Genomic DNA, 21,979 nt, shown 5'->3' with positions numbered 1-21,979 from the left:
CATTTAGAACCTCATCACCCTCCTCCCTGTCTAAGGGGCCCCTGTGAAATCTGCCTAACAAGTGTGCTGGTGGGGAGACCCTTGATCATTAGATGTTCCACACGTTCTCACACCTGACTTTTACCTGTCCCTGACTTGAATCTGGCCTCCCACCAAACCTGAGGCTCTGGCTGCTCCTCCCCCTTCCCACATGCATATCCATTGCCCCACAACAATGCCCTCCCCTGTGCCTGCTCAGGGGTCAGCTTCTGGGCGCTGGGTCCCCTCACTTTCCCTTCCTCCTGCTCTGCCTCAGCCTGTGCTCCAAGGAAACACGGCCCCAGGGTCCAGCACACCCACCCAAGGCCACGCAGGGCCTGGCAGCTGCTGGAGAACAAGGCCCCCAAGGAGATTCCCCCTGAGGCTCGCAGGGAGCATGGGGACATCCCGCAGGCACTGGTGGGTCCTGGCCCCTCAGCCACAGGGGAGTCAGATATGGAATGTCGAGAGGATGGATATGAGCTGCTACAGGACGAGGACGGCTGCTTCCCAGACCCGGATCTCCTCAGCTACGTGGACAAGCTGTGTTCCCAGGAGGACTTTGACACCAAGGTGGGCTGGGCCTGGAGTCTGAGACTCCAGGATTCCAGGGAGAGATGCTCTTAGCACCCTAGTTCTGGCTTTGGCCCAGGATAATGGGATTTAGGCTCTGGTCCTTGACCCTGACATCTGTGTGTCTTCCTGTGTGTCTGAGTGTACTTTGGTGCATAGGATGTGTATATGTGGATGTGTAAGTTGTACATGTGTGTGTGTCTCTCTCTTTGTAGGCCTTTGTGTGTCTGGGTCGGTGCCTATGTGTTTGTGCTTTGGAGCCCATGTGTCTGCATGTGCACCTGCTTGTGAATGTGTGTGTGTGTTTATGTGAGTGTAGACAATACCTATGGGAGTTTGAAAGCTCCCCCTTTGTGAGGGGAACTCTGGATTGGCCTCTGCTAGTCACGTTTCTCCCAGGCTTTCCTGCCTCCCAGGGCACACCTGCCAAGGCTGCTCACAGCCTCTCCCTTCCATTCCAGGTGGAGGCGGTCATTCACCCCCGATTCCTGGCAGAGTTGCTTTCCCCAGAACCAGAGCTGGATCTCTCGGGCCTGGCTGAGGAGCTGGAGCAGGAGGACGGACTCTCCCCTGAAGAGGTGGCCAGGGGAGGGACTGACACTAGGGAGACTGGGGGCAGGGGGGGGTAGTCAGGTGACCCTGGAAATCCAGGAGGAAACGACCCAGGTCAGCCAGGGCCGGGGAGGGCCCTAGAGCAGGAGGCCCTGAAGGCTCTGTCCCTCCCTCCCCTGACAGAGAGGCCCTGCACCCAGGAGGCTGCCCAGGTGGGTGCAGGGCAGGAGGAATGGAAGGGGAGGAGGGGAGCTGGGGACAGGGCAAGGACCCTGCTGGGGAGAAGGTGCAGGAGGAAGGCAGGAGGGCCACAGTCTCTGTCTGTGGATGTGGGTCCCATCTCACCTCCCCCTGCCCATAAGCCCCGGCTCTCCCTGGAGGGTGCAGAGCAGTCACTGTCCACCTCTCTCCCACCAGCTAGTGCAGACACAAGTCCTGGCCTTGGAGGAGGACGACAGGGTGCCAGCCACTCCCAATCACAGGGCACCCGACCTGGACTCAAGACCTTCAGAGTCTGTGGCCCAACACGATGCCCAGAGGAACGAGCAAGGCCCACAGCCTGGGGTCAGAGATGAAACCTGTACACCCCAGATGGATTTCCATGGCCATCTAAGGCACCACCAAACAGACAGGGGCCTGTTCAGGCACAAAGGCTCTGTGCCCTCTCCAGGATAGCAGGAACCCACTCAGGCTGGAACAGCACAGCCATTTCCTCACTAGGGCACAAAGCGCTTGGGCCCTCCATCAGGACCCAGGGCCAGCAAGGTTCTCAGGGAGGCCTCTCCTCTTATTGGAACTGCAGGGCTGGGTCACGGGCTGAGTGAGGATGAGGAGGAGCTCCCCAGCCTGGCCTTCCTCTTGGGCCTTCACCACAGCCTGCTGCCCTGGGGCCTGCCACAGAGCCCTGTCCCTGCCTCGGGTCTTGTCTGCACTGCAGGGCAGAGGGCCCAGCAAGCTTCCCAGGCCCCCGTGCCCCAGAGAATGGGCCTCAGCTCAGGCCCCCTGGAAGCTGCCAAGTCTAGAAAGCGGGCTCGGTGTGGAGGCCTGGCTGCTGCTGAGGACCTGGCCAGGCCTAGGGCTGACCTGCGAGGCTCTGGGAGGCACACCCTGGCTCTGGGGCTGGTTGACCCTTCCCAGCCCAAAAGGAGCAGGTGTGACCCATGTGTCACACGGAGGAGGAGGAAGTGGCACTGCAGCCAGTAGGGAACGGTGGGCCAGCCCTCCACGGCCAGTCCAACTTGGCAGCCCCCATGGAAGCCTTGGGCTCCTCCAGGTCCTAGCAACCATCCTGGCTGCCATAGGGGTGGGGAGGAAGGACAGAATGACCAGAGCCAGGAGGGGGTGGGGGTGGGTGGGGTTAGGTGGTGGGGACTTGGGTCTGGGTGTGTGTGGGTGGGCACAGTAGCTCCTTTGCGATGGGGGATGTAAAATATGGATAAAATCGTTCTGTTGTGAAATGCACTTGGTCCACTGTCGTCTTACATGTGCCTGTGTCCTCAGAGATGGGTCGTCTGAGGACAGAGAGGGGATCTGAGAGGAACGAAGCATGTGTGAGATCCCAGGCAGTCTGGATCCACAGGTGAAGGAATAAGTCTTTCCTCCACAGAGACAAGGATGCCCAGGCTGCTCCTGGGAGTACACAGCTCTCACTAGCCCCAGGGACAGCCTCATCATCCCTGTCTCTCCAGCCTGCTGGGCTAGGGGGCTTCTGGGGCATCGGTTCCATGCTCTGCATCCCGGAACACTCTGGGGATGGAGAGCTGCTTTTGTGCCGTTCAGCCCTCTGGACACTCACCAGTCGTGAGAATGGAGGCTGGAGGCAGCCCTTACCTCTAGAGAGTTTCTCTCTGCCTCTCTGAAGTGGCCACATGACAGGCTGGGGTGATCCTCCACTCCTCCAGGGTGTCCCGTGGGGGTGGCCTGTCCAGAGAGGAAAAGGCTTGGCTGTAGGGACAGGACTTTCTGCTTTGGTGCCTTGTGGGTGGGGGACCATCCTATCGTCTTGGTGGGATTATTGCCATGTGCTAAATGGTGGAGGCAGCGGCCTCTTAGTCCCAGTGAGGACAAAACAAAGGAGGGAGTGAGTGACTGTAATCTCATGACCTGTGATTGGCTTGGGGGAGGTTCCATCATGTGAAGCTCAGCGTTCCCAACCTCACCAGCCCACTGGCTTCCACCCCCATGGAGCTTTTGATACAAGAAGACCTGGGACTTTACGTGATCAGGGATAAGTTTTCGATTGGGGTGAGGAGGGTTAAGGATCTTGGGTTGTCCCTGGGAACGTCTGTGTGCCACAGGGGCAGCCAACACTTACAAAATAAAAAACAAGCAAACAAAAAAAAGAAAAAGCAAAATGCCCCAAACGCCAAAAATCTAGGATTAATGCCAAGTGCAGGCACACTTAAAGTGAGCCATTCACTCATGCTTTTCAATCCATTAAAACGTGAAAGAGCAGGAGTTCGTGTGGCTCGGCTCTAAGGACACTGATTAGGATCCATGGGGACGCGGGGATGAGACATGGCATGGCTTACTGGGCTAAGGTTCTGGCATTGCCGTCAGCTGTGGTGTAGGTATGAGACATGCCTCAGATCCTGTATTGCTGTGGCTGTGCCATAGGCCAGCAGGTGCAGCTTGGACTCGACCCCTGGCCTGGAACAGCCCACAGGCCCCAATGCAGCTGACTCAAAATGGAAAAGAAAAGAATGCAATAGAATTTGCAGAAAGGAAAGATGTACAGACCATCACCAAATAGTATTTTAGGGAGTTCCCATTATGGCTCAGAAGATGAAGAATCTGACTGCTATCCATGAGTACGTGGGTTTGAGCCCTGGCCTTGTGCAGTGGGTTAAGCAATCCAGCATTGCCTTGAGCTGTGGTGTGGGCTATGGATGTGGCTTGGATCTGGCATTGCTGTGGCTGTAGCGTAGAACAGCAATGCCAGCTCTGATTCGACCCCGAGTCGGGGAACTTCCCTATGCTGCAGGTGGGGCCCTCCAATGCCAATCAGAGACTCCATCTATCCACGCATCCCTCCAACCAAAAAGGAAACAGTGGATTAATGGATGGCACATTCACTGCATCACAGAAATGGCCGCCATGCCCAGGGTGGGTGAAGGAGCTTCCCAATTTCAGGGGCTGGATTGGTGCAGCTTGTGTGAGACAGAGACAGTGGCTGGACACTCTTTGTCTATGACAGACACCAAGGGGAAGCTGACCCTCTGATACCGGGGAAAGGCTCATCTCCAAACCCCTCAAGGCGGAGTCAAACCATTGGCTGAGGAAATCCATTTGACTTAGGATGTGGGGCCCCTGGCCTGGGTTCTGCCTTTGCAATGCCATGTGTCCCCAAGACCAAGGCACCGAGTCCCCTGTGTCCCAGTCACAGACCGCATACCTTCAGTGTCCAGCCATTCCAACGGCCAGGCCATCGTGCCTTATTGGAAGGGCCTGTTTGGGTGGTGGGGATGCAGCAGTGTGTTCCAGAGGGGATTCGGGCCCTCTGGCTCACAGGTGACCTCTTGCCAGACAGGCCAAGTGACGCATCTGTTACCAGGGTGATTTCCCAGGCACTGCCTTCCTTCCTCAGATGGCAGGGATGCAAAGGGTTTCAAGGGGGCACAGAGCACAGAGCCATCACCTACGGTCTCCTGACTGCCTCTACCTGGGGGGGAGGAGCTTCCTGTTGTCACAGAAGCTAGTGCTAGCATACCACTCATTGGAGGAGTTCTGGGTCCCCAACATTTTGCTACTCAGCAGCATGCAGGAGAGAGCAAGGATGGTCCTTGGAAGGAGCTAAGAGTCTTGGGTGAGGGGAAACTTGCTTATTTCCAAGAGGTACTTCTCAGTCAGTCAGGGTAAGGATGCCCTTCCTTTCACGAAGTGCTTTGGAAGAGGTTTGACAAAGAAAGACTGGCAACCGCATGGGTTGGGAGGAAGCAACAGGCAGGGATGGAAATGTTGCTTGCTGAAGATGAGAAAGGGCAGTTCTGACTTGCTCAAGACCACCTCCCTGCAGCTGGGAGGTGGGCCTTCTTCCTTGGGCCATCACAGTCCCTGCCAACAGCCAGGGACTGTGGCTGACAGTGCTGGGGAGTGCCTCCTGGTGCCTCTGTCATTGGCCTTCAGAGCCTGGTGGCAGCGCCCACAGCTCAGAATTGCCCTGGGCAGTAGGAGAGAGGCTGGAGCTTTGCCCACTGGGAGTGCTGATCCCCCTGCCAGGGACTGCACCCGGCTCCTGCATGTCAGCCTTCTGGTGGTAGCCAATGCCCACATGGGACCACGGCCATAGAAAGCATCAGAGCGCTGCATCTGGGCCCCCTCCTGAACCCTGGCTCTCTCTCCACTTGTAAGCTGATCCAGACAACAATGGGCAGGGGTGGCTGTGAACTGGCCCTGTCAGACACATCTTCAGAAGCCTGGCATTTCCATGTTCAGGTAATCCCCTTATGGTTACAGTGTAAGGGAAATAGGCAGAGAACTCCTCTGTCACAGTCATATTGGAGCCGTTCCTGCCTGGGATGTTTGGAGAACCTCTACGATAAGGAAACAAAGAGCCACTGCATTTCACTCCACTGGGTCCAAAGCATATGCTGTCCATTGCAGAACAACGAGAATGAGAAGAAAGGAAGCCTCCAGATATGTGGACATGGAGATGCACCCTTCGAACGACTCCATGCTCAAAGAGGCCTCTCCAGGAGAACTTGGAAAATATATAGAACGGTAGGCAAAGGAACGTGCAGTACCTAACAGGTGGTAGGATCCAGACAAACTGGTGTTAAGAGCGAAGCAAATGGCATGAAATGCTTATAGAATACAAAAGATGCCAGGTTGCCCATCAACAACCCTCGTTTTCACACAAGGCATTGAGAAAATACAAATCACAAAATACAGCAAACGCAGGAACAAAGAAGCTCACGACAATACCCTATGTTCAGACGGACTCTAGCCAAGGAACACTAGCTTGGCTTACTATGCACAACCATCAACTTTATAGGCTGCATGAAGACATTACTGAGGAAAACCTACATGGTCACAATGGCGCTTGCAGAACATGTGCCACGCCCATTCATGTAAGAAACGCTCAGAAGTCTAGGAAGAGAAGGACACTCCTTGAACCCCGTAAAGAACATCTCGACAAAAAGCTACACCAAGCCTCCTGCGTGATGGCGAAAGAATGAACGTCTTCCTCCTCCATCCAAAACAGGTCAGAAAGTTCTTTCTCATTTCTCCTTTTCTACTTAGTACTGTAGCTACGAGCCAGGGCAGCATGGCAGGAAAAACAAAGAAAGACCTACAGATGAGACAGGCACAAACATAATTCTCCATGCTCATGGATAGCAAGGCTACCTCCATGGGAAGGCCCACCGAATCTCCAAGGCACACGGCAGAGATGGAGGTCACTTTATCAAAGTCTCAGTATACTAGGTCCACACAAACACCTTCATCATGTGTGTAAATCCCACAAAAGAACATGGCACCAAAATGAAAAACACCATGCAATACACAAGACTTGCCAAAACCTTGAAGCATTTGGTTCCATCGGTCATTCTATGGCTGCACCCACGGCATATGGAAGGTCCCAGGCAAGGGGGTCAACCTGGAGCTACAGCTACCAGCCTACAGCAAAGCCCCACCAACACCAGGTCCAAGCCACACTGCCGCTGGTGGCACCACTGGACCCTCATCCCACTGAGCCAGGTCAGGGATTGAACCCACATCCTCCTGGACACTCTTTCAGGTTCATCCCAAACTGAGCCACAATGGGAAATCCGGGGATACATATTTGGGATAGAGCATCTGTATGATAAAATGAAACAAGGCCTACAATAATGCGGACACCTATTATACGCATGGATGGGAAGACTCAACACAGAATACGGCCAAATTCCAACAGAAGTGTTTTTTTTTATTTTTTCTTTTTGGCCCACATGGATGAAATTATTCTAAAATGGATAAAGAAAAGATAACGGAGCCAGAACATCAAACATAATTTCGAGAAAGCACATTAAAGTGCGAGGTGATTCGGCTTATGAGAACGCTCTATGGAAGGCAGCTTGGCATTGCTGGCGGGATAGAGGCAGACAGAGTTCAGTGTACAGATAGAGAATGCAGAAATAGATCCATAGCAATACACCAACCTGGGATGTTCTAATACGGAAGCTCAAGGGCAGTAGAATGGAATAGGGATAGGGTTTTTATCCGATACGAAAATGAACTCATCATGGAACATTCAGTGCAAATGTAAAATGTGTATAAATACAAACGATGCAACGTTTACCACACCTAAGAAAAAACAATTGGAGCAAACCTCTGGGTCCTCAGGCTTGGCAAAGGGGTCTTCCACATGACAAGAAAAACATTATCCCAAAAGGGAAGGAAAGAACAGAAAGTTGGACTTCATCAAAAGGAAAGAAAGGCCCTTCAAAACATACATGCACCCCAATGTCCACTGAAGCACCATTTCCAATAGCCAAGACAAGGGAGCAAGCTAAATGTCCATCGGCCGAGGCATGGATAAAGAGGATGAGGTTCATATGTACGGGGGGACATCACACAATCATACAAGAGAATGGAATCATGAACGCTGCAGCAGCAAGGATGGACCTGGAAATTATCATCCTAAGTGAAGGTGGACAGGGAAAGACAAACATCGTATGATACCACTTCTAAGTGGAACCGAAAGAGAGGACACAAATGAACGTGTGCACGGAACAGAAACAGACTCCCAGCCTTGGATAACCCGATGGGTACCAAAGGAGCCAAGTCCGGGGCAGGAGGGACTGGGGGTTTGGGACTGGCTTCTGCACACGGAGTACATGGAATGACCGGCCAACAGGAACCTGTGGTAGAGCCCAGGGAACTCTAGCCCACAGTTAGTGATAGTCGATATGGGCATAGAATCTGAGGGAGAAGGGGTGTGTGTGTATGTATGACCGAATCACTTTGCGACACAGCAGGAAATAGCACAACATGGTACCTCACTGTCCTTTCAATCAAACGGAAGATAAGTACATCAATACCGCTGGAATAGGCAACAACAACATCAGCAACAATGAAAAGATAAGCGTTCTTCCCCATGACAGCCAAAACCCTACCCCAGACAGAAAACGGACCTCATCACATGGAAATATTTTCCTAGCTGAAAAGAAGCTACAGGTTTGGAGAAACTACCTGCCAACCACACATCTGACCCAAGTCTGGTGTCTCGAGGGAATAAGGCACTGCCAAGACACGACCATAACAGCGGGACCTATTCCACCAGAAAATGGGCAAACGTTAGGAAGAGATAGGTCACCCACCATAGCACTGTGAGTCCTGAAGGCTGGGTCCACTGTGAGGCTTCCCGGGATCCTGCTGGCTACATGAGAACACTGGGTCAGGCAGAGGGCAGGAAGGATTGCAACAACACTGCTTCCAGGAACTCCCTCGGGTTGGCCCGAGACAGCTAAGCCGAAAAGGAGACATCAGGCTCCAAGTGCTGGAGTTGTGGACCCCTTGGGCCAGGCTGGCTGGGGCCCTTGGACCGAAGGCAGGTGTTCATGTGGGGGTGGGGGCCAGAAAGGTGGGCAGTGAGTTGTTCCCCTTCAGGCTATGGAGAGCGGGGCCGTGGGCGTGCTGAAAGAGGGTGCTGGGAATCCAATGTAGGAGCAGAGTGCTGTGAGGCCTGGACCTCATCTCACAGCCTGGCGCTGGAGCTCCTCTCTCAGCTTCCCTCTCTGTCGCCTAGACTCCGTTCCTTCAACAGCCTTATATGCCACGGGCTGGAACCCCCTGCCCCATGGCCTTGGGTCATGGGCTCTGATCCGGCTCGAGTGCCCTGCACTCTGGAAACGTCCCCCCCTCACTTTGGGGAGTCGATCCTCCTTCATCCCAACCCCAGGACTGATGTTCCTTTACTTTCCAAAAGACCCTTCATCCCTGGAACTGGAGACACCTGCCAAAAGGGGCTACAGCTCTATTACCCGAAGTTCATATGTGGAAGTCTTCTCCCCCAGGACCTCCGAACATGACCTTAGGTGGAGCAGTCTTTTCTTTGTCTTTCCATTGCCTATGCTTGTTTGTTTGGATGGGGCTGCTGTGGCGGCATATGGAAGTTCTCGGGCTTGGCATCCGAACGATCCATCGATCGATCGGAGCTTTGGCAGCCGGCCTACACCACAGCCACCGCAATGCCACATCCAAGCCGGGTCTGAGACCTACACCTCAGCTCATGGCCACATTGGATCCTTCCCTTCCTGAGCGAGGCCAGGGATCGAACCTGAACACTCCTGGTTCCTTCTCGGGTTCAGTTCCAGGGCAACACCCCCGCAAGCCCTGCAGCAGAGTTTGTACAGAAAGAGCTGAAATCAGGTCACTAAGGTGGCCCCTAATACAATAGGATGGGTGCCCCTATAGAAAGGGCAAATTTAGACCCTGAGTCCCACAGAGGGAGCTGATATGAGGGCGCAGGCCAGAGATGGGCATCTGAAATCCAAGGAGAGAAGCCTCAGGGCCAACCCAGCTGGTTTATACCGGGATCTCAGAAGGCTGGGCTCCGAAACGGTGAGTTGATACATTCTTGTTATTCAAGCCCCATTGCCCATGGGATTGGTGATGGCAGCTGGAGCTGACCGATTCCCTCTGAAGGCCTGGGCACTCCCAGGGCAGGAAGGAGTCTCAAGGGAAGACACCCTCTCTGCCCCCAGCTGGGCTCCACCAGCATCCCCACTCCTACCTTCCTCCTGGGACACTCTCCCTCTCATGTCCTCTCCCCTTGTCCAGGGAGTCAGATGGAGGACCCCAACAGAAGAAGGAAGGACGGACGACAGGAGGGGCCGTAGGGCCCCAAGGCAGCAGCAGGAGGAGACTTTCCTTTTGGTTATTGGAGATTGCAGGCTTGGTTTGTGGGGTGGCCACTGTGGCACAGGAAGGCCAAGATGGGGCCCTGGAAAGCTGATGGAGCTGGTGGGGGAGGGGTGGCTGTTTGCCAAATGGAGACTGGAGTCTGAGGCAGAGACAGGAGCACAGGAGCTTGGGGGGTCTGCACCAGGCCTGCTGCAGGACCTCGAGCATGGACAGCAGCAGGGGCCAGTCTCTGGGGGCACAAAGCCTGTGCCAGGCCCAGGAGAGCCAGCAGCCTGCAGAGACTGCGATGGGACCTGGGTGTGAGGAGGAGGGACCGTGGGCTCAGGGAGAGGCATGTGCTTCTGGATCTCATCGGTCCCATGGGAGAAGCAGGTGATATTGGTGAAGATGCTGGGGTAGGGGGCGTGTCAGCCGTCTAAGCCCCAGCGGGCCATCCCCACGAGACACCCTGAAAAAGGGAGGTCACAGATGAGGGCACCCCCCTGGGACCTCCCTCCGGAGGACAGGGGACTTAGGCTGCAAGCAACAGAGCTAGGTCAGAGGAGTCTCTGCCATGCACGGTCACTCAGTTGTACTTCTGGGAAGTTCCAAAGCCTGGCATCCCATGGCTGATGAGCCTGTGTAAGCCATGCAGGCAGGCACGGGCGTCCTGATGGAGGAAGCTCCTGACTGACCCTCAGGACAATCACAGGTTTCAATCTATCAGCAGATGGGCCTCTGTGCCTGGAGAACCCCTGGAGGTCCAGAAGAAGGCACTGTCCAAGGCCGAGAAGGGACATAGGTACCAACAGGGCCCAAGAGAGCTGGTGTGGGAGTGGAGCCTGGCCAGCTCAAGCCCCTGCAGACCTCAGCTCTGGCAAGGCCCTGGGCTGCACCAGCACACCCCTAACCGGGACCCTCTTCCTTTCTCATTCCTTTAGACGTCTGGTGTTCTCTCAAGGTCTTGGTTGAGCCTTTTCAGAAGATGCCCATACCCAGGCCTGTTGGAGGCAGCCGGTCTTGCTCAGGGGGTCAGTGGGGCTTAGAAACAGAGTGGCTGGGACTTCCTAGAGTTAGTGCGCTCAGGGCTGGGCCATCTGGTGGGAAATCTCCTCATGTCATCAGCCAAAGGGAGGGTCTGGTCCTTGTGGCTGGGGGAGAGGGGCAGGGGCCATTGCCAGTTTCCAGGGCACCACGACAGGGAGTCCTGCAATCGAGGTTTTAAAGCAACAAGTGCAGGAGAGTGATAGCAAGATACGGGAAGGACAGAGAGCCCCAAACAAGTTGAACCCAAACAGGCACGCAGCAAGACCTATTCTGATCAGTATGGCCAAAGGTAAACAGAAAGGGAGGAGGCCAAAGGCAGCAAGAGAAAAGCAAGGCATTCATGATGAGGGAACCCCAATAAGGTTATCAGCAGTTTTCTCTACAGAAACACTCCAGGCCAGAAGGGGGTGGCGAGTCCCTTTGAAAGCACTGAAAGAAAGAACAAATAATCTGCCTCCTCCAAATACCCTATCCAGCAAGACTATCATTTCAAATCGAAGGGGAAATCAAGAATTTCTCCAACAAACCAACACTGAAAGAGTACTGCAATACAAAACCCATTCTGAAAGAAATACTCTAAGGCTTCTCCAATTCAAAAAAAGAAAAAAGAAAAAAACCATTGGAAAGCAGTGACTTAGAGAAGCCAGCGTACAGATCTAACCATGAAGATGTCAAAAACATAAAATGAAATAAACTACATCAAATCATACAATGAGGGCGAGGAATGGAAGAAAATGTAGATCCTTTGTCTTGTTTCAATGACGATTTGGTTTTATGTAACGGTCAGGCTAAAGTGAGCAGACATACGAAGGGGTTAACATAACAACAAAACAGAGCAACCCCAACCCAAAAGCCACCACTACATTCAAAAATCTGAAAAGGAAAGGACTCCAGCAGAGAATCAACGGAACCCATTCACTCAAAGGAAAAGAAAGAAGAAAAGAGAAACATAGACTCAACCTGAAAACAAGGCTTCAAATGGCAATCAAGAAACATCTATCAATGACCACCTGAATTGTTCCGGGACCGAATGCTGCCATCAAAAGACACAGAGTGCCAGATTGGGTACCAAAGCAAAAACCTTCAATCTGCTGCCTAGACAAGCTCACCCGAGGGCAAAGGACACGTATAGATTGAAAGGGAGGGGATGTGAAAAGATATTTCATGCCAATGGACAAGACAGGAGATCAGGAGTAGCGCTGCTCATATCCAACAAAATCGCCTTTAAAACGAAGGCCATCGAGAAAGGCAAAGAAGGACACTAGTTCACGGTTAAGGGATCCATTCCAGAAGAGGATACCACACACTTATATCTGGAATCTCATATACGGCACAAATGAACCTTTCCACAGAAAAGCAACTCATGGACTTGCAGAATAGGCTTGTGGTGGCCAAGGGGGAGGGGAGGGGGAGGGAGTGGGGTGGATGGGGAGCTTGGGGTTAATGCCTGCCCACTATTGCCTTGGGAATGGATTAGCAATGAGATCCTGCTGTGTAGCGCTGGGTACATTGTCTAGTCATGTTTGACGGAGCATGATAATGTGAGAACATAGAATGCCTACAGGTATGTGTAACTGGGTCACCACGTTGTACAGTAGAAAACAAGATTGTATCGGGGAAATAACAATTAAGAGCCAAAGAAGAAGCGTTATATACACACAATGAAATACTCCTGCGCCATAAAACAGAGCACCCTAATGCCATCTGCAGCAACATGGGTGGAACGAGACCCTCTCATCCTGAGTGAAGGAAGTCCGAAAGAGAAGGACGACTACCATACGACATCACTCATATGAGGAGTCTCATATACAGCCCAAAGGAACCTTTCCACCTAAAGGAACTCATGCACTTGGAGAATAGACTTGTGGTTGCCTAGAGCGAGGGGAGGGAGTGGGATGGATGGGGAGCTTGGGGTTATTGGATGCAAACGACTGCTTTTGGAAGGGATTAGCAAGGAGATCCTGCTGTGTAGCACTGAGGACGAGGTCGAATCACTTATGATGGAGCATGATAATGGCACAAAGACGAATTATACATGTATGGGGAACTGGGTCACAATGCTGGGCAGTGGAAAAAATTGTCTCGGGGAAATAACAATCAAAAAACACCCAACAAACACCCCACTAGAGGCAGTCATCAAACCACAAGAGCAGAGAACAAGGGAGGACGGGAAAAGACCAACAAAACCCAATCTGACACAGCTAATAACATGGCCATAAGAACATACAGATCAAGAAGCACCTTCAATGCAAATGCACAAAATGCCCCAACCGAAAGACATCGACTGGCTGCATGCATACAAAAAGAAGACGCATCTCCTTCTCTCTGGGTCTAGATCGAGAGCTCCGTCTCGTTCTCCATCTCGATCTCCATCTCGATCTCGATCCAGATAGGTAGAGGGATAGACAGATAGGTAGACCTGCTGTCTTCAAGAGACCCCCTTCAGTTTGAGGGACATATACAAATTGAAAGTGAGAGGATGCAAGAAAATATTCCTCGTGCGTGGGAATTAAAAGAGAGACGGAGTAGAAACACCCCCATCACACAAAAGAGACCTTCAAATAAAGCATATTAATAAGACACAACGAAGGTCATTACGTAACGGTCAAGGATCAATCCAAGGAGAGGAGATGGGAATTGGAAACCTATATGCACCCAATACAGGATCCCCGCAATGTAGAAGGCAACTGCTACAACCGTAAAAGGAGAAATGGACACTAACACAGTCAGAGCAGGGGGCCTTCCCACCCGACTCCCATCAACGTACGGGTCCTCCAGACATAAAATCAACAAGGGAACCAGGCCTTCAATAATGCATTGGACCACAGGGCACTTCCTCCATAGGTAGAGCGCTTTCCATCCCAATGAAGCAGGATACACACTCCTCTCAAGGGCACACCCGACATTCCCTAGGACCGATCACATGCTGCGTCACCAAGCAAGCCACTGTACATGGAAGGAAATGGAAATCCTATCCCACAGCTTGTATGAACCCAACGCTATGAGGCTCGAAATCAACCACCAAGAAAACAATGGCAACAAACACCAACGCCCGGAAACTCGACAACATGCTACTCAACAACCAAGGGAGTGCTGGAGAAACCAAAGAGGAAATCTGAAGATCCCAAGAAGCAAGTGACACCAAAGACATAACAATCCAAAGCCTATGGGATGCAGCAAAGGCAGATCGAAGAGGGACCTTTCCAGCAATACAAGCCTACCTCAGCCAACAAGGAAAACCACCAACAAACAACCTGGCCTTATGCCCAAAGCAACCAGAGAAAGACAAACACAAGGAAAGACATCCTAATGATCAGAGCAGAAAGGAAAGAGCAGCGAAGAAAACCATCGGAAAGATCAATGCAGCTACAACTGCTTCTTTGAATACATCCACCATATGGATAAACCCTTAGCCAGACTCATCAGGGAAAAAAGAGTGGACTCAAATCAATAACCATCAAAATGCACACCAGCTTCCAATGGACATCCCAGAATACAGAGGATCAGAAGAGACTACTAAAAGCAACTCTATGCCAAGAAAACAGACTTCCTAGACGAAATGGACACCTCCCTAGCAAAGTACAATCTGCCAAGACTAAACTCCGATGACCTAGAAAAGATGACTGGGCTGATGCCAAGAACTGAAAATGACGTTGTGAGGAAAAAACTTCCAGCAGGCATTCCCGTCGGGGCAACACTGGAATGAACCTGACCCGTATAGGAGAAAAGGCAGGTGCAATCCCTGGATCCAGGATTGCCTTCAGATATGGAGCAGGTCCCATATGCACCTCAGATCTGGCCTTTCTGTGGCCGTGGCTGGCAGCTGCAGCTGCAGCGCCAATTCCACCATAGCCAGGGCATTTCCAAATGCCATGGGTCTGCCCTGAAAAGACAAGAAAAGGCCAACCCCCAACTCCACCCACTTCCCCACAAACAAAACTAGACCACCTGAGGTCTTCACATGCACATACCCAACAGGGGCCTGAACACAAACACCGACCAGTGGTACACAATGACTACCTCGTATACAGGCTCACTACCACCAGCTCCTACACAGTCGCCTCACGCACAGCCCATAGGCAAGGCCACAGCCCTACAGTACTTCTAGGCCAGGATTCCAGAACACACACACATCGCCTATGAGATTTCTTTGTTTCCAAATACACACACCTACCTCTGACATCCCTCCAAATACATACTACAGAAGCCCCAGGACCTCAAATACACACACAGCCGCAATCCGCCTACACGTACCAATACACAGGTACACGTCTCAAACACCTATGGACACACACAGACAAATATTCCCAACCCTTGAACATACAGATGCCCCAAACACTAGACATGGTGCCACCTCTCCAGAAGACAACCGCCCTGCCAGGACACTGCACCTGTGTTGGTGTCAACTGCATATGTATTTCAGCCCTCACCCTCAATGTGGACACACCATCTCTTCGTACCTAGGACCTGTAGAAACACCTCGGCATTCTGCCAAGAAGCAACGTGGCACACTCCCAACACCTCCATACCATAGGAACACAACCTGGTCATTGGTGCACCTGGTGATAGACACACAAACGAGTAGACACACGTAGGACACATGGACCTATCGCCAGCAAACCACAGAGGAAATGACTTCCACATATCCAATGATCCTAGGACCCAGCTCATCCATCTGCAAACTCGTAACACATAACCACAGCACATATTTCTCACACCAAGAAATGCACGTCTCCCACGCCCCTGTAGAAACACAGAACCTCATCTCTCCAGCAGACACACACTTCCCCACGTCCCCACATATATAAGCCTAACATGTCCCTCCTGAAAACTACAAGGGCATAGCCCCAGCGAATATGCCTCCAAATGCCCATGCCCCTGGAATACACACTCAAACGCATTCTACACACAACTCTCCAAAACACCCAAGCAGACCCGCAATTACTCAGTACACGACACAAGTGCAAACCTAGCACCCTACGTCCTTTCCTCCAAACACGCATATAACACACTCTCGGCATATCCATAAACCCACACTCCCCAAGGCTCCATCCAAGGGCATGCACTCTTCCAGCATGCAGAATCCAGAAGCATACCAATACGGCACCCCGACCTATATAGCATTCACCTGTCCCAGAAGATAGGCCGACTCGCCCTCTACACATCAAAAGACACATGCACAGCTCTGGAACATGTGCTACACACAAAAAAGCAAAGAGCCATATGACAGGCCATGAACACACAAATAATCATCCTAAAGGGAAGGGCAGAGGAGGATCCTTAAAGAGCAGAAACCGCCCACGGGGGATGGGTTAAAGACAAGCTTTCAAGGGGTCTTCGAAATGGTCTAAAGCTGATGATCACTCAAGAAAAGGAACCCAGCCATGACTTACCCGACTTGAAGGAAGACCAGATGCATCCAAGTGCCAGACACGCTCAAGACACAACCCCCAAGAGTTCAAGCACAAGACAACAGATGTGGAGATCGAGTCCTGCTGCATGAGGTCAAGGAGAGAAGAGTCCTGGACAAGGAGCATTTCTGCACCTCACCCAGACAGAAACACAGGGGAGAGGGGACATGCCTAGGTAAAAGAGGACAGGAGATGGAAACCTGAGATGAATTACCCCAGTTGATATATGACCAAATGCCTGGGAATACACACCGATTTGAACAAGCACTGTGACAGCCCAGGGCACACCATCCATATAGGGCACAAGGAGGAGCTGGAGATGGAAGCCTTGATATCCACCCTCCAATGAGGAAGAAGGCAGTCTTCTCCCCTCCCCACTGGGCCTTGGATTCTAGAAATGTAGCTCTCTTGGTTCTTGGGGCTGCTCTGCTCCCTGGCCAGCTTACGCGTATCTCCCCCCAGGGTCTTATGCTCCTAAACTCACTCTTTACCTGGGGCTTCGCTTCCTGCCAAATTCTTCCTGCCACGAAGCAGAAGAACCAGAGCTTCATCAAATCCTGACACCTGGTGAGGGGTCTGACAGTGCAAAGACAGTGGGTTTGAGCAGGTCGAGGCGTTCCTTTGTGGCACGGAAGGCTAAGGATTCTGAGTGTTCACTGCAGTGGTCCCGATTGCTGCTGTGGCACTCCGTCTGTGGACGGGGAAACTCCACATGGGGCAGATGCCACCAAAAAGAAGAAGTCTGTGCGCTCGAATCCTCTCTGAACCTGGGATCCTGGATTCAGGTGCCAAGCTGAGGGCAACGTAGATTCCCAGTCCCACTCTCAATTTTGGCTGGGGTCAAGTCCCAACCACGAAGTTTCACTACAGGCCCCAAAGGTACAAATACACAGATCGGCCCCTGGACTTCCCTAACATCGCCCTGAAGCCTAGGCAGATAATCCTACTAAGTCCACCAGGAGACACACAATCCCCAAATTCATGGCGGAAAACATCCATGAAAAATAGGCCCCTGAACACCAACTTACAAACACCTAAACGCCAGCTCCTGGACTATGCCTCTGTTACATCTCAGCACCCTCCAAAGACAAACGCTCACCCAAACACAGGCATGATCTCCCCTTACACACATATCCATAGACAAAACCCAACCAACCCTCACCTTTGACGGATTACCAGATTCCCGACAACCAGGTGGCCTTGTACCAATCCCCCCTAGGCTTGCAAATCCATCACGATTTACATCGGACTACAACTAGGTGGTCAGCACTACATTCAGCAAGGCTGCCCCCAACAGAGACCCAAGCATGCCGTTTGAACAGAAGTGCTGACCGACATTGGAATGTGAAAAAGGAAGACACCAGTGAAACTAGCAGCCTGGATGGTACATCTTCACTCCTTTTCCCGTGCCCTGAGCTACTTCTTGTGAACCCCATGAGGGTTTTCAAATTGGAAATTCTTCCTTCGAGCTTTCCTACGCTTTGGAACGGCAGGCACACTGGAATGCCACCCATTTTAATCACTCACACACTTTAGCCCCCTGCCTCCATAGGCCCCACAGTCCCTCAAGTCTCCCAGCAGCCTGATCCACAGTGCTGCTAAAAGCTGTGGTGGAAACACTGCTCCGGACCTGAGCTCCATGCGGGCATGAACCCACATGGAGGAGGGCACAAGGAGTCTGCAGCGTGCACAAGAGCACAGAGCGGTCACACCCAATGGCTGAAGAGTCCCCATATTCCTTAGCAGGGCTGTCATGGAATGAATGCTAAAGGCCACCAGGACGGGCCCCACCCTCAAGCAGGCCACCCCTTGGGAAACCACCCTCTTTGCTCCCACGTGCACTACTGACTACCCAAGCGGACCCTCCTCAACAGACACTAGGAGCGGTTGGAGGATGGGAGTCTCTGTGCACAACAGCTCAGTCAGCAGGGGACAGGTGGGAAGAGGAGGGAGGGAAGGAAGCATCAGAAGAGCTGGCCCAGGAGCTCCCTCCAAGACAGGAATGTCATGGAGGATTTGCATTCGCTGGAAAGCTCTCTGGTGTTGTCTTCCTGTCTTCTCCCTGGGAGCTTCTGTGGCCATCTCTTCTTAAACCCTATCTCTTGGGAGATGAGCCCCCACGGTCACACTGCATCGGTGAAACCCATGCATTTAGATAGGATCCCCATACAAGAGTTTGCAGAGATCCAGCCTAAGCACAGAATCCTCAAAGTGGGCCAAGGACATTCATGCCCTTTGGGCCACAGTACCTTAGGCTGTGTGGACTCTTTGGGTTGGGATTTGCTCGTCTAGAAAGAGAAGGGTCTTTCCCCTAGCAAATTGGATGGATCCATTAAAGAACCATTCTAGCACGCAATTGGAGATCTGGGAACCTCTCTTCAGAGATGGTGCTCCTGTCGCCATGCCTAGAGAATTTCCAAATGCCTCGATTCTCCACGCATGTTTGTTCTTCATGTCTTTCTTTAATACATGGAGCTTGTTCAATAAAGGTTGGTGCACAGGTGTGTCTCCTTTGTACGGTTCTGGTTGTCCTGGTTATGCTGGTGAGCTAAACTTGACCCTCTTGGCCAGTCACAAGACAGCAGTGCATTGGTGAAACCCATGCATTTAGATAGGTTCCCCATACAAGTGTTTGCACAGATCCAGCCTAAGCATATTCATGCCTAAGCACATTCATGCCCTTAGGCTGTGTGTGAGCTGAACTTGACCCTCTTGGCCAGTCACAAGACAGCAGGTACTTTGGGAACACTATTCCTCACCCTCGCTACGTCTGGCACGACATCATGGAAGTTCAGGTGGCCATCCACCCACAAAGAAGTAGCAGCAGATTCAACATACCCACCTGACTTGGGAATGCTCGCCAAAGATACTTGAACCCTCAGATCCCTTTTCTGGTCCATGGCAACATCAGAGCATTTCTTCCTCCACAGGATACCTCACAAGACCCTTACATCTCTATGATGTCACCCAGAGCACCCAAGGCACAGACGTGAAACGTCCACAAGACACAAACCTGGGATCTCTCGGTGCCTTTCAATTTCCATGTGGGAGTGGAAGGTTCACTGTCTCCTGATGCTAGTGATCCATCTCCAGAGATGTTTCTCCTCAGCCGCCAGTGCCTGCCCCGAAGTTCTCTGCAGGAACAATCAGAGGTCATGGTCCAAAGGACGTTGAGACACCCACTTCCATGACTGGTTTCCCTAATTACAGTGCAGCTGATTTGACAACCTCTGCCTCTCCGATGTCGGCATGTAGGGTTCTGAGGTAGTATAAAATAATGAACAACAGAAGGAGTTCGTGCCATGGTGAATCAGAACCGAATCTGACTAGGAACCATGAAGTTGCGGGTTCCATCCCTGGCCTCGCCTGGTAGGTTAAGGATCAGGTGTTGATGTGAGCTGCGGTGTAGGTTGCTATCACGGCTGGGATCTGGCATTGCTGTGGCACTGGCATAGGCCAGGGGCCACAGCTCTGATTGGACCCCTCGCCTGGCAATCTCCCGATGCCATGGATGCGGCCCTCAGAAGTCCAAAGTCAGTCAAAAATGATGGAAGATTTAGGAGCACCTCGTTTCCACAATGCAACTTTTGTATCAGTGTCCCTGAGAAGACTCATGCCAATAGGACATCTGGGGAGGGAGTGTGGTGGATTGGGAGCTTGGGGTGAAGGGATGCAAAGGATTGGCTTCGGTGTGGATTAGCAATGAGATCCTGCTGTGTAGCACTGGGAACCTGTGATGGAGCATGCTCATGGGAGCGACTAGAATGTGTACATGTGTGTGTACCTGGGTCACCATGCTGTACAGTAGCAAAACCATTGTCTTGGGGGAAGAACAATTCAAAACCAACCAAACAAGAAACCCCCACAAATACTACATCTGAGCTATGCGTGAGAATCTTGTAACAAATTGCAGGAGTGGCTGAAGAAGGGGAGGAAGCAACAAGGATGCCTGGCCTTCCTGAATGCCTGGGTACAAAGGGGGCCTCAGCAATCTTCTCATATGAAGGTCTTGTTTGAAAACCCTTGAAATGTTTCTTCAGTGTAAAAGCTCCAATAGAGAGCCCTATTCCCATGGTGCTCAGTTGTGCAGTGCCCCATCCAGAGTTTCTTCCTACAAAGCTCACCATGGCATTGCAGGAGATACTCTCGCCTCAGCTTCTCACCCTCTTTGGAGTCCATGTTCCTTTGCAAGGGGCAAGAAGCTTCGGAAGCACCCACACAAGTCCTTTTTCTCAATCTGCAACAATCCTTTCAACCTCTCCTTCCTTGCCCAACACCCTAACAGCAGGAGGAATTGTACTTCTGCTACTGCACACAGGGACTCTTGCCTCCCAAGAGATTTGCTTGCAGTCCTAGGAGGTTTCACCCCTCACCTCCCTTGATGATGTTCCCGAGACCTCGCCTCTCACCACACCAGACGGACATACGCATTCCTATCACTTGCATCGTGATAAGCTGACCTTAACTCCCAATCTGAACGTTTCCTCAGGTGTGTTTCCGTTTGGCTGTGTCAGGGATGCTACGTTGATTCCCATGCAGACAGCACCATAGGCAAGGACGAGCCTCGATTCTCAAGAGCAAGGGTATGGGATGCAGACAGGAAATGCACCAGCTTTCAAGCAGGGCTTGCTGGGGAGGACGTTGATGCGAGTGGGTTTGGACACGTGGAGATTGGACATTGGTGGATAAAAAGCTGGCACTGTGTCAAAGGGCACACCCAACATCACGGGCAGTCGATGTTTTCACACCTACAAAAGCCAGCAATTCCCATCATGGCTCAGCAGACATAAACCCCCCTAGGATCTGTGAGGATGCACACTCCATGCCAGCCTCCTTCAGTAGAATAAGGATCTGGGGTTGCCCTGAGCTGTGCTGTAGGTCCCAGATGCAGCTTGGATCCCACATTGCTCTGGCTATGGCAGAGGTCTGCTCGTGCAGGTCCAATGTGACTCCTAGCCTAGGAACATCCATAGGCAGCACGTGTGTCCCCCAAAGGAGAAAGCAATTAAACCAAGAGACCACCCCACACACACACATCTGGTTCTTTCACATAAGGAAAGAGAAGATTGTGTCTTCTCCTCCCTTACTTCTGTCCTTAACCACATAAAGCTCAAAGACGCAATAGTATCTCTTGGCTCTCCAATTGCCATTTCATCCAAAGAGCCTGCAGATTTGGGGTCCCTTTGCCATTTTCTTTTGGGTTGGACCAAAAGGCACCTTTGGGTCTCCACTTCAAGTTCTCCTCCCCTCAAGAACTGCCCACTCCCTGTAGCCTAATATGGTACCCTTATGGGCGAGTCTTGCCAGATGCATGCTGATTCCAAGGGAAAGGTAAATTTCAGATACACAGGGAAAGTACTTGCAGTAAAGATATGTCCAAAATGGTGCACGGGACACAGGTCAGGCTAAATGCAGGCACTGTGTATGGGAAATGAAAAACTCAAATGGAGCTGCACATTTACTATTGTTTTTGGCTGGCTTTGAGCACTCTGCCCTTTCAGTACATTGAATTTCAAGAGAATGAAGGAACTCCCATGTTAAAAATGAATCCAGTA

The 21,979-nt window shown here is 51.9% G+C and overlaps 1 long non-coding RNA gene across 1 annotated transcript in view; it reads right to left on the bottom strand.

Annotated features, from left to right (window-relative positions):
- LOC146396265 (uncharacterized) overlaps nucleotides 1-21,296 on the bottom strand; it is a 90,386-nt gene extending 69,090 nt beyond the window's left edge. Inside the window, exons 1-3 of the long non-coding RNA XR_014826598.1 lie at nucleotides 20,885-21,296; nucleotides 19,438-19,558; nucleotides 2,974-3,063 (exon numbers count right to left, since the gene is read on the bottom strand). This is a non-coding gene — a long non-coding RNA (uncharacterized LOC146396265). The remainder of the gene's footprint in view (nucleotides 1-2,973; nucleotides 3,064-19,437; nucleotides 19,559-20,884) is intronic.
- Between the last annotated feature and the right edge of the window lie 683 nt (nucleotides 21,297-21,979).

The sequence above is a fragment of the Sus scrofa genome, chromosome 14 (assembly GCF_054392235.1).
Source record: "Sus scrofa isolate SSC_HxYL_T2T_F1_AM1 chromosome 14, Sscrofa_HxYL_maternal_Yorkshire_Landrace_v2.0, whole genome shotgun sequence".
Taxonomy (NCBI): domain Eukaryota; kingdom Metazoa; phylum Chordata; class Mammalia; order Artiodactyla; family Suidae; genus Sus; species Sus scrofa.
This window is presented reverse-complemented; position numbering and strand designations above follow the sequence as displayed.